This window comes from Mastomys coucha, unplaced genomic scaffold, assembly GCF_008632895.1.
Source record: "Mastomys coucha isolate ucsf_1 unplaced genomic scaffold, UCSF_Mcou_1 pScaffold8, whole genome shotgun sequence".
NCBI classification, from domain to species: domain Eukaryota; kingdom Metazoa; phylum Chordata; class Mammalia; order Rodentia; family Muridae; genus Mastomys; species Mastomys coucha.
The window spans coordinates 51,209,299-51,221,288 of record NW_022196914.1 but is presented as its reverse complement, the minus strand read 5'-3'; positions in this window follow the sequence as shown (position 1 = coordinate 51,221,288).

Genomic DNA, 11,990 nt, shown 5'->3' with positions numbered 1-11,990 from the left:
TTTATAATAGCCAGAACCTGGAAACAACCCAGATGTCCCTCAACAGAGGAGTGGATACAGAAATTGAGATTCTCTCTTCTATCTCTTGCATTCTGTTCGTGATGCTTGCATCTATGGCTCCTGACTTCTTTTCTAGGTTTTGTATCTCCAGGGTTGTCTCTCTTTCTGATTTCTTTATTGTTTCTATTTCCATTTTTAGGTTCTCGATCGTTTTGCTCATTTCCTTCACCTGTTCGATTGTGTTTTCCTGTATTTCTTTAAGGGATTTTTTGTGTTTCCTCTTTAAGAGCTTCTATATCTTTACCTGTGTTCTCCTGTATTTCTTTGAGGGTGCTATTTATGTCTTTCTTAAGGTACTGCATCATCATCATGATAAGTGATTTTATATCTGATTCTTGCGTTTCTGTTGTAATGGTGTGTCCAGGACTTGCTATGGTAGGAGAATTGGGTTCTGATGATGGCAAGTGATCTTGGTTTGTGTTGTTTATTTTCTTACACTTGCCCCCATCATCTGGTTAACTCTAGTGCTACCTGCCCTTGCTAAATCTGACTGGAGCCTGTTTTTCCTGTGATCCTGGTTGTGTCAGAACTCCTCAGAATCAAGCTGACTCTGTGATCCTTTGATTCTGGGATCCTGGGATCCTGGGCTTGTTAAATCACCTGGGAGTGTGGCTTTCTCTGTGAGTTGTGGGACTTGCTGCAGAGCTTGTGCCCAAGGTCTGCTCAGAACACTAACCCAGACAGACCGGAAGGAACTGGAGTCACTGGGCTGGCAGAGTTCCTGTGTGGCTGGTCCCACTGGACCCAGTTACTCCCAGTGTTGGGACAGATGTTGGTTCCTGCTCACCTCTGATCCTGGGTGTGTCAGAATGCCTGGGAGTGGAGATTCTTCTGGATGTTGTGGGACTGGCTGTGGAGTTTGCACCCAAGGTCTGCTGTAGATCCCAGCCCAGACAGACCGGAAGGAACCCGAGTCACTGGGCTGGTGGAGTTCCTGTGTGCCTGGTCCCGCTGTTCCCAGTTACTCTCTGATCCTGGGTGTGTCAGAGCACCTGGGAGTGGAGCTTCCTCTGGGTGTTGTGGCTATAAATTTCTATTGAATAGATTAGAATATGGTGGGGTTATAAAAATGCTGTAAGACAGTTATTAAGATAAAATAGAAAAAAGGGGAATTAATTTCAGCTGAGAAGATCAAGAAATGTCTCAGAAAAAAATCAGAAATCTTAGTAGCTCTGTGAAAGATTAATACCACCTTCTTTCTTTCTGTGAGAATATACTTTTCAAATAGGATACCCAAGGGTACAAGAACAGAAAATCTTAGAATAAATTGAAGACCTAGAAATAATTTAGCTTGGCTAAAATCCATGATGTTTACGAGAGAGAGAGAGAGAGAGAGAGAGAGAGAAAGAGAGAGAGAGAAGCAGAGATGTCAAATGAAGTTTGAATGTAGAATGGCCTTCATAACAACTTAAGAAGCTTGAGAACTTGAAGTTCTCAAAATCTCCTCCAGGAACTTGTGGCTTGGCAATCAGTACTCATATGGCAACGGTAAGGACTGTAGGTTAAGGGTTTAGCCATGGTTCTCAACCTATGGGTTGGAACTCCTCTTATGAAGTAGCAATGAAATAATTTCATGGTTAGAGTCAGCACAGTATGAAGAACTGATCACAGACTTAAGAAGTTTAAGAACCACTGGTTTAGAGAGCAGTGAGTTAAAAGATTTGGAGCATAGGCAGTCACAGGTAAGAAGACCTTTGGGAACTGTGGCAGAAGCACTGGTGGGCCTGTGATGAGAACTAAGTTCCTAACTGACTTCTCAGCAGTCTATCCTTTCCATATGGGCAGTGGCAATGCTAAATAGAAACAGACTTCAGAACCTTTGCAGGGAATAATAGAGAGGAGTCAATGAGTGACTTCATTTAGGGATCAAGGCTAGGGAGAAATTACGGATAATTTCATGATTTAAGTCTTTAACTAAAGATAATGCCTGTCTTAAAATTAAATAAAACATGGAAAAATAGAATAGAAGAGTTTATCCTGATTGCCTGGAAAATAGTGCATCCAGGTCTAAGATTGTGGGATGGCAGATCAAGCATAGTTATTTACTAGTCTTCCATCTCTAATCCCACTGAAATAACAGTAAACCTGTCTAGAAATTTCTAGCAAGTAGCAAGGGAGGCATAAGCAGTCTGTAGATGGGAGTTTATTGAATTTCTGGAAACAGAAATGTGAGTAGGACTTAAACTGGAGTAGGTATTAGAGCTATGAGCATATAGGTGATGAAAGATGACTCCAGGGACCAGTTGGCAGATGTGGCTTGCAGGAAGATGAAGTCATGGGCTGAAGTTTGTCCCTGCAACGTATGTATGTATATCCTCCCGTTAGTTCTCTTAGATGAGCCGCTAGTTTCCCAAAGAGCCTGGAGCTCCTGTAGTCATGGTTTATCTTTTTTAGTTGGGAGAAAACTGACTCAGTGAAACAATCTCTTTTGATATATTTCATTTCAGTGAGAGCTTTGGCAGCTCACTGAAGAGCATAATCTGCCTAGAGATAACCTATGTTTCTATAGAACCACTATTTCTTTTTTTCTCAGTCCTTATTCATTTATTTATTATTTATAGAAAATGATTAAACTGTGGATCATCAAAATCTAACATATAGGCAGAACAAACCTGACCCACTGGTCCAAATCCATCTTGATACCACATAACTGAGAACCACTATTTCTATATGACTGCCAAAATGCCCACTGAACAAACAAAGTTTTCCCATCATTTGGTAATCTTTCCAATAACTACTTGACTTGTGGTAATTCTTTCCATTCATGGAAAGGATCTACCCAAAAACAGCACAGAAGAAACTCCCACTGACTCCTGAACGAAACCAAGAAATTCATTCATAATCATAAAGGGATATTCAAGAAGAAAGTAGAATTAATAAAATCATATGCATACACGCAACATTATATGGGCTGACCAAGTTGTATGTATTTAGGAACACACACACACACACACACACACACACACACAAATGTATGTATGTAACAACAATTAATGAAGAAAGAGGTCATGAACTTTAAAGAGAGTTACAGGAGGTTTGGAATGAGGAAAGGCAAGGAGAAAATGAGGGAGTTACATTATAATCTCAAAAAATAATTAAAAAGCAAAATCAAGGTAAACAAATCTTGTACAAACATATAGTGAAAAACAAATACATATATAAAATACTTTTAAAATGTAGGAAGCATAAAAGAACTTTAAAAATTCTGTCCATTAGTTCTGACTGTAACATATGGTATGTTTTTACATCCATAAAACAAAAGAAAGATTTTATGCTAAGAGAATAAGCAAAATGAAAATTTACTTTTAAAATATTATAATATGTGTAACATTTTAGTTATATGTAATGCATTTTTCAGTTCTCCTGAGAAAAAATTTTATTCTCAATAGATGGTTATTAACACAGAAAACTTCAATTGGTCAGGACAGGGAAAATAAGGGATTATAGAACACTCAAGCTCTGAATAGAACATATATACCACATTTCTTTCTCCAAAGCCTTAGAGATGGCAAAAGAAAAATTGGAAGAGCCAGAGGCAGTGAATGACTACAAAAGCAGATGAAAAGCCTGGTAGTCTGAATACAAATAAAACAAAATGTGTCTAGACATAGCAGGGCAGCTGAACATATGAACTCACAGTGGTTGAGACTGTATGCACAAGACCTGTGCAAGCATAAGCCAGTCCAAACACTAGCATGAAGAATGGCATTAGTTACAAAGTCTTATCTTTAGCTGTGGAGCGACAGCAAATATTAGTTGCTAGAAGAGGAGAGGCAGTTCTCTCTAGCTCCTGATAAGCTGACCATACTCTAGTGGAAGGCCACACATCAAAGAATATTTGGCCATCAAAGATTGCCTTGATAGGTTTGGCCTTGATAAAAGAAAAAGTGAGCACATTTTGGTGGATGAGGACAAGGAGGTGGATCTAGGAAGAGTTGGGGGAGGAGTGACATATATCAAACTCTTTAAAAACTAATACAATGTTAAGAAGTTACATATGAATTCTAAAAAGTAAAGCACTAAGAATTTCACGCAAATCTAATTAACAAAACTTGAAAAGGTAAGATATATACATTTGGGAGATCTGATATCAGTTTCATAGGCAGCCTTAATACGGAAAGCTGAGTGAACTGGGGGAAAGATTTACCTAAGTAATTGAAAGAAGTTTCCCAGGAAGAATTGATGCTTAAGAGAACTCAATTTAAGGATTGTAAAGATTAAACACACAGAGACACATTCTTAATTAAATTCAGAACACTTGGTTATGATCTCCACAAAGGAACGCTTCCCCAGGAAGCATGGCCAGTAAGACTGGCATTGGGTCTCTCAGTGTCCACACTGGGTATTAGAACATGGCTGAATAGCTCTTTCAAAATCATTAGGGAAAGTAACTTTGATGCAAAAGTTTTAGGTCCAATCTATTAGTCAGGTACTAATGTAGAACAGAGACATTTGCAATCATGAAGGAACTCAAAATTACTTCCCATATAATCTTCTGTGGATATCTTTCAGTAATACACTTCCTGAGCTTCCCCAAGCAGCAACATTAATTATGAAACAAGTGTTCAACTGCCTGAGAGGGTAGGAGACATCTCATTTAGACCTCCACAGTAAAAGTACATCTTTTGCTTTCACAAGGGGAAAACATGGTAACTCTCTTTTTGCTTTACCCTTCACCAAATGCAAAATTACAAGAATGCCCTGGTCTAAGTATAAGCCAAACAAAAGCATATTAGAATCAGGCTGGAGAAATGGCTCAATGGTTAAGAGCAGTTACTGGTCTTTCAGAGGCCTCAAGTTTGGTTCCTACCACTTACATCAGGTAGTGCATGACCACCTGTAATTCCAGATCTAGGGGATATGATGCTTTCTTCTGGACCCTGAGGGCACCCATACTCATGTGTGAGTAACCTCACCAAGACATATACATATTAACAACTCATACTAAAATAAATATATTTTTAAAAGTCAGAATTACATAGCAATTTTTATATAGCAATTATAAAATATAGCTATATTTTATAGCAATTATAGCCATATAAGAATGTCTGACCAGACTCTAACACTGGAGAAAAAAGACAAAAAAGAGCATTCCAAGATAGGGTAATGTGAGAGGAGAGGTACCAAGGATGCTGCCTCCTTCTTCTGTTCCATTACTTATGCATATATTTGTGCATGTGAATATAATTATGAATGAATGAATCAATCAATCAATCAATTGACTAATCAGTCTTTAAATAAAAAGTAAACAAATATATCTATTTATAAAACTGAAATCTGCCTATTTTACTGGATAGTGGCAATATGGTAGGCAAAATGTTCTAGGCATGGATGTAAGAGAGGAAACCTGAGAACTAGTTGAGCTATATTACAGACAAAAGCCAGACCACTGGACAAAGACAATTTGAGGGAGTGGCCACTTTAGAAAGTGTTATCTTCTGTGACATTTTCATATAAATGTGATAGTTTTTAAATTAAAGACTTCAAAAACTTTTCTTATCCTGACTTTAAAAATAATAGATGTTCATACCAAAAGTTAGAAAATCATAGAAAAGTACAAACAGCCAAACACTGACAAGGAGCATCATATCACCCCTAATTTTTTTATTCCTTTCTGGATACATCAAAGGAGATATAATCTCCCTTTGCCTTTCTCCACACACAACTTATTTGCACCCATGGCAAAACAGTATTTAAGGAGGGAAAGCATCTTTGTTTCCTTGTGATGTCTGGAGCATCTTTTCAACCTTCCTGGATGTAAAATATAACTCCCACCATGCACCCATTGCTATTCTGGCTTCCATAGGAGTAACGGGCCAAGGAAGACTCAAGTATTATTATCCCAGCTGTGACTCAGAAAGATTAAATGTTTTAGAAAGTTAGTGAAAGAGGGCTGGAGAGATGGTTTAGTAGGTAAAATGTGGTTGTCCTCCAAGCCCGATGAGTTGAGTTTGATCCCTGGAAGGACAGTGGAAGGACAGAATGGACCATGCCATACATACACCATACATGTATACCCACAGTAAGAATAAAGGTAAAACATGAATGTACAAATCATCCTGGGGCCACTAAGATGCTGATTTCTGAAACTTCAGATGTTCAGAGATGGGCCTAGAATTGGGTGTAGTTTTCAGGGACCTGCAGTGTGGGCATCACCTGCAAGCTTGCAACAAATACAGAATCCTATATTTGCTTATCAGAATGTTTTAGGAAACTCTCCGGAGGATTCAGGAAACAATTAGGCAATCTTATAATTGTTTCGGTACTTTTAAAAAAAAATTTAGTCTTTGTACAAGTATGCATTGTATGTTTGACATATGAGTGTATTCTCTATGGCCATCACAGATGAGGCCATTGTTCTATACATCCTTAACTTTGTCTTAAGTGAAGCAGCCACACAGAAGCAGCAGGTCATAGCTTCTCTCACCATCATCTCTTCTCTCTTTTCTTCCTTGATGTGTCCATAATGTTCAGGAAGATGTTATCCATACCCTTTTCAGGTTTAACTTGAGTCAGGATCAATAGGAGGTAAATCTGGTAGACTACAGAAGGATTTGTGAGTTGATGGTCAGGTAGAATGAATGAGGATGAAAACTCATGTGGAGGCTCCTCTCCTGTCCCTCTGAGGCCTTCGTAGTTCACCACTGTGGAATAGAATTGACAATGTATCTTGGTCAGAGTCAGACACATGAATGATGAGTGATATTTACAGCATTTTGTGACTTTTTTGTGTGCTTCATGGAGCAGGCAAGTCAGGTAGACTCCAGGAACAAAAGAAAACAAGCTCTGAGCATATGAGGTTCAAGTTTAATGCTGAGGACTTTGTATCATACAGTGCAGCACGACTCTTGAGAACTCTGATTCTTGTGAGAAAGATTCACACATGCTGGAAAATGTTTTAGTGGGACTAATGATTTTGAAAGTATATAATGAAACCCCTTCAAAATGGCTTTGATCTTGTTTCTTTTTTTCTTTCTTTTTTTGGTGCAAATTTGTATTTTCTTTACATATTTTGTTTCCTTTGAAATTTTATTGAAAAAATTCTAGTCTCTCTCTCTCTGTGCACTTGTGGTGAATATTGTGTTTTCTTCATTGTTGGGAAAAGTGCACATCTTGTTCAATAATATGAGAATTCTCATTTTTCCTAAAGCATTTTTCATGGGAAAGAACTGTAGACATTACTGTAACACAGCAGAGTCTGTGGCTTAACACACAGTTCACTCCTGGGGCCTATGTGGATCTGGGTACTCTGCTTGTTTTGGGGTCAAGCCAAGTCTGAGCCATGTCTGTTAGCTGGCTGTGCTCTGGCTGGTCAATGCTGCTGGCGGATATACTTCTAGTCATCATTTTATCTCATGGGTAATCTTGGGCTTAATTTGGTTCCTGCCTTTTATATACCCATCTGGCTTCTTTCTTTTCTATTTTGAAACATCTGTCTGAAACTTATACAGCTGTATTCATGACCATTTGGTTATTTAGAGGAATGTTTCTCTTCTTTGTAGAATGAGGGTGCATATTAACCTCTTATAATGAACATAGAAGGAATTAGTTGTAAGCATTAGGCATCCCTTTTTTGCTGTGAGAATGTTCAGGCCCCAAGCTTCTTTGGTCTCACTGCATAGTAGTACTTGTTAAGTTTACTACACTGAAGCACTAGGCATTTCTCCATTTTCTGAAGATAATGCACATTTTCTTTTTCCCTGTCTCTGTCTTCCTTGTCCAATTCTTCTTCTTCTTCTTCTTCTTCTTCTTCTTCTTCTTCTTCTTCTTCTTCTTCTTCTTCTTCTTCTTCTTCTTCTTCTTCTTCCTCTTCTTCTTTTTCCTCTCTCTCTCTCTCTCTCTCTCTCTCTTTTTGTGAGACAGAGTTTCTCTGTGTAGTCCTGACTATTCTGGAATTTGCTCTGTAGACCAGGCTGGCCTCCAACTCAGATCTGCCTGCTTCTGCCTCCCAAGTGCTGAGATTAGAAGTGTGAAGCATCATGGCCCGCTGCTAATGCAGATTCTTTGAATAAATTTCTAAGGATAAAAATCAGACTTGTGAATTGAACATTAGATTAATTTTTCAATGGATTGTTTTTCTTTGGACAGGCTATGTTTAACTTATTAAGTATACTTAACTTATCAAGAATTCTTTCTTGATTTTCCATAATTTGTCTTGTTATATTTATTGAGGAATTAATTTAAACAATGATTTTAATTTACTTAATTTTACCATTATTGGCTAAGCTGATCAACTTCAGAGCTTGCATTAAGGCTTGATTCTACACAAGGAGCATTGTGAAGCTTCTGACATACCGAACGGGTTTGATATGTTGACTCTTCTGAAGGTATTAAATTCATTCATTAAAACTCTTCAAATTGCACACTTACTAGATTTTGATGACTATAAGTAACACCTTAGTAAAGCTGATTAAAATAAGTAATGCTAAGTAAGATCATCCAAATCTGAGGATCTCAGCACTGACATCCTTCAAACCGCTCAGAAGTATTTTCTTCCCTGGGCATTCTAGGTGTTACAATCTTGATATCAGTACAGACTACGGCCCACAGGTGATTGGTTTCTAAGGTGTAGATAACATCACTGGAATTTTTGCTTAGTTGTCTCATAGTGATGGGTGTAGATTCTCGTGAACTTGCTCTTGCTGGGTGCTAGGACCTGACAGAGGAACAGTTGCTCACGGAGCAGATGCTGCATTCGAGCAAATTGATTCAGTCAAAGATTGCTCAGTATCCTCTGTGTCCCAATAAGTAGGTTTGATTTGCATTTTCAGCCCTGCCTTATAAGTTCATGGCCTCAGTTTATCTCCAGGAATCAGAGTTGTCTGGTTTCATTTTATACCTCTCACTTGTCATTGTCATTGTCGTTGTGGTGATGAAAAATGACTAACACAGAAGAACAGACAAGGTTAAAGCACATCTTTTCACCTCTGTCAAATGAGCTTGTGCATGTGGGGGTGCCATTTTTAAGTTTAGGTATAAACCTTATCTCTGGAATGACATCAAAGGGTCCTTAGGGAGGGTACCAACTAGGAAAGAAACCTGCATAGGGACAGGGTTCTCACCTTGCCACTGCTGTGACTCTACTGCAGCATCTCTCACCCCTTACTGAAGTGAGCTCCTCTTTTTTTATGACCTTGTGAAATCACTTCTAAGTGGCCCAGTTGTGTTTTTGTCTTCATTACGTTCTCAGTACACAGAACTGAGCACAGTGAGTTATTTAATAGCCTTATTGATAAAGCAGGTTTATTAACACAGACGATGCCAAAAGAACCCCAAATCCCAAATATTTACCTTCTGTTCTGCAAATGCACTTGAAATTACCCCTTCAAACTCATGCTTTCATCTCACAATTACACTGTGACCCATTTAAGACATGTTATCTGAGCAGAATCTTTCACTATCAAGTTAACACAGCTGGGTTCAGTTTGCAGCAGAGTTTCTCAAACTTTTTTTTTTTTTTGATAACAATTCATTCTAAGAAAAACATTTTACCCTGACTAGGAAAAGCATCTAATACACATATGCCAACACATTTGTGTTCAGAAAGCACATTATTCCTACTCTTGACCTTATTCACCACTTTCAGTAAGCACTACTGTGACAGACTCTAGTATTCTGTGTTCTGCTCCTTTCTATTTTAATTTTCAACAATCAAGATTGATATTATGCACTTTGAGAGTTTCATGACTTAACTAATAAAATTGGAAAAAACACTGCTTTTTAAAAAATAATTCTTAAATACAAGTGTAGATACTGGTTATTTCTAGGGAGTAACGCCCAGAAAGAAAAAGTCCCTGGATGTGTGGGTTCAGTGAGGAAAGTATTCTGAGATGGGGCATATGAGGAGAGGCGTAACAAAGATACTGTTCCACTTCTCAGCTGCATCTTTAGTTCAGCATGTACCCATCTATCCAGGGTGGCTGCTTTCAGGGAAGGACTGTATATTACTCAGCTCTTTCATTTTCATTACTAAGTGAAGATCAGTAAATATTTGTAAAGGACGCAGTAAATATTTGCATTGCTATGTTTAGATAAAATAAAGAACTCATATTTATGAGGCACATGTGAACACAAGGATGTGTAGTAGATGGCGTTGGTGCCTGGCCAAATCCCTGTACCTGCCAGAAGGATGGACTGTTAATTACACAGGTACCTTCTTCTCTATGATTTTATATCCAGCTCTCCTGACCTTCTACTCCTTTAACGTTCTAACCAGAATATGAAAGTTGTGTCTCTATGAGACACAAGTGAGATCATTATATACATTTTACCTACCTAGCACTTTGCTTGAATGGCGAGAAGTCTCCTCTAGCACTCCTTTGAGCTGGACCTTGGCCCAGCCTGGGTGTTTCACAAATGAAATGAGACTCTTTTGTTAGTATGTCTCTTGTTCATTGCTACACAGGAGTTTAGGAATCCCCTCCTGAGAACAACCTTCAAACAACTGAAAAGCTGTACACTGGATCTGTCTCAACACTTACAATCTCACTTCATTTTTCATTAGAAAATGGCCCTCCCAAGATGACTTCACTAGAGATCACCCTTCAAACATATTTGGCTGTTTTCAAAATCAAATCACTGCTCAAAGAACAAAGGGTTGCCATTTTAAGGGCATTTAAGAGAATGGGAAACAGGCCCCTAAGCAATGGTGAGGACATTTCCCGAGATGAAAGCTCCTTGCACATTTCCGACGATTGAGACTCCAGACCTCAGGAGTTTAAAAGCTCTCTTGAACGAGCAGCTAAACAAAGTCAACTTGTCAGTAGCGCCATGGTTATGGGTGAAGACACAGTCTCACCTATAGCAGCTTGAGATGTTCTTACAAGAGAGTGTGACTCAGGGCAAGCTGGAATGTTTTACTTTGTGCAGAAAAGGATTTCAGTATGAGGCAGAGTTGGAGTTTATTAAGGGGAGATTACAACAGATTTAAGCATAATCTTAAATGTCAATAGGACACAGTGCTCAGAGGAAAGACACAGCATGCTCAGGACATACAACTTCTCAAGAGAAAGTAATAATCTAGTGTCTTTATGGTGGCCATACACACTGTTTTGGGTGACCTTTGTAGCTATACTTCCAAGGGCCACCAAGAAACTTAATTAATCATAGGATGTTTCCTGATGAGCACTGGATAGGGCTACAGCTGATGAAATAAAACCCTAGGCCATGAGAGTTGCAGGGGAAGTTCAGACATTTTTACTGCAAATTAAGGTCGAGTCTTTTTTTTTTTTAAAAAAAACTCTTTTTTAAAAATTAATGATTTATCAGATGTGCCATGGCTTCAGTAGCGACCAGCTCTCTTGTGCTACTTGAGCAACACCAGCACCTTCCCCAGGAGCTCTCAGCAGCCAACCAGCCCCTGCTCTGCCGTAACCATGTGAGACCAGCAGGCAGTGGTCAGAAAATGCAGACAAGTAGGAAAAGATGCCACAGGACTCTGCGAAACTCTCTACTCAGACACTGGAGAAGTACAATATAGAACAGGACATTGTAGTCCATACCAAGAAGTCTGACAAGGGCAGCCCCCACTTGGCACTGCATTGTAGGATAGATCTCAGTAGCTATGTGACACATGAAACCAAATACTTCATCTACTTCTACCTGGGTCAGGTGGTCATTCTTCTGCTCAAATCTAGTTAAAACTATAGACTCTGCCAAACACTCAGTGACCCATCCCAAAACAAGGACTGCATCCTAAATTCCAAGTACCAGAGACTGAATCTTCAGTCTTGTTAAGGGAACACTTCATTTGAATTTGTTGTGTTTTGTATAGGGCATCATCCTTTGTACAAGTTTGTGGCTATAAAGTAATTAGTAAAACAGCTTACCTTTGTATTTATTTTCCAATCCATATTTCTGTACCCAATTTTTGTCCCTTAGGATATTCCTTTAAAAATAAATCTGCTGGAGATGTAAAAAAAAAAAAAAAA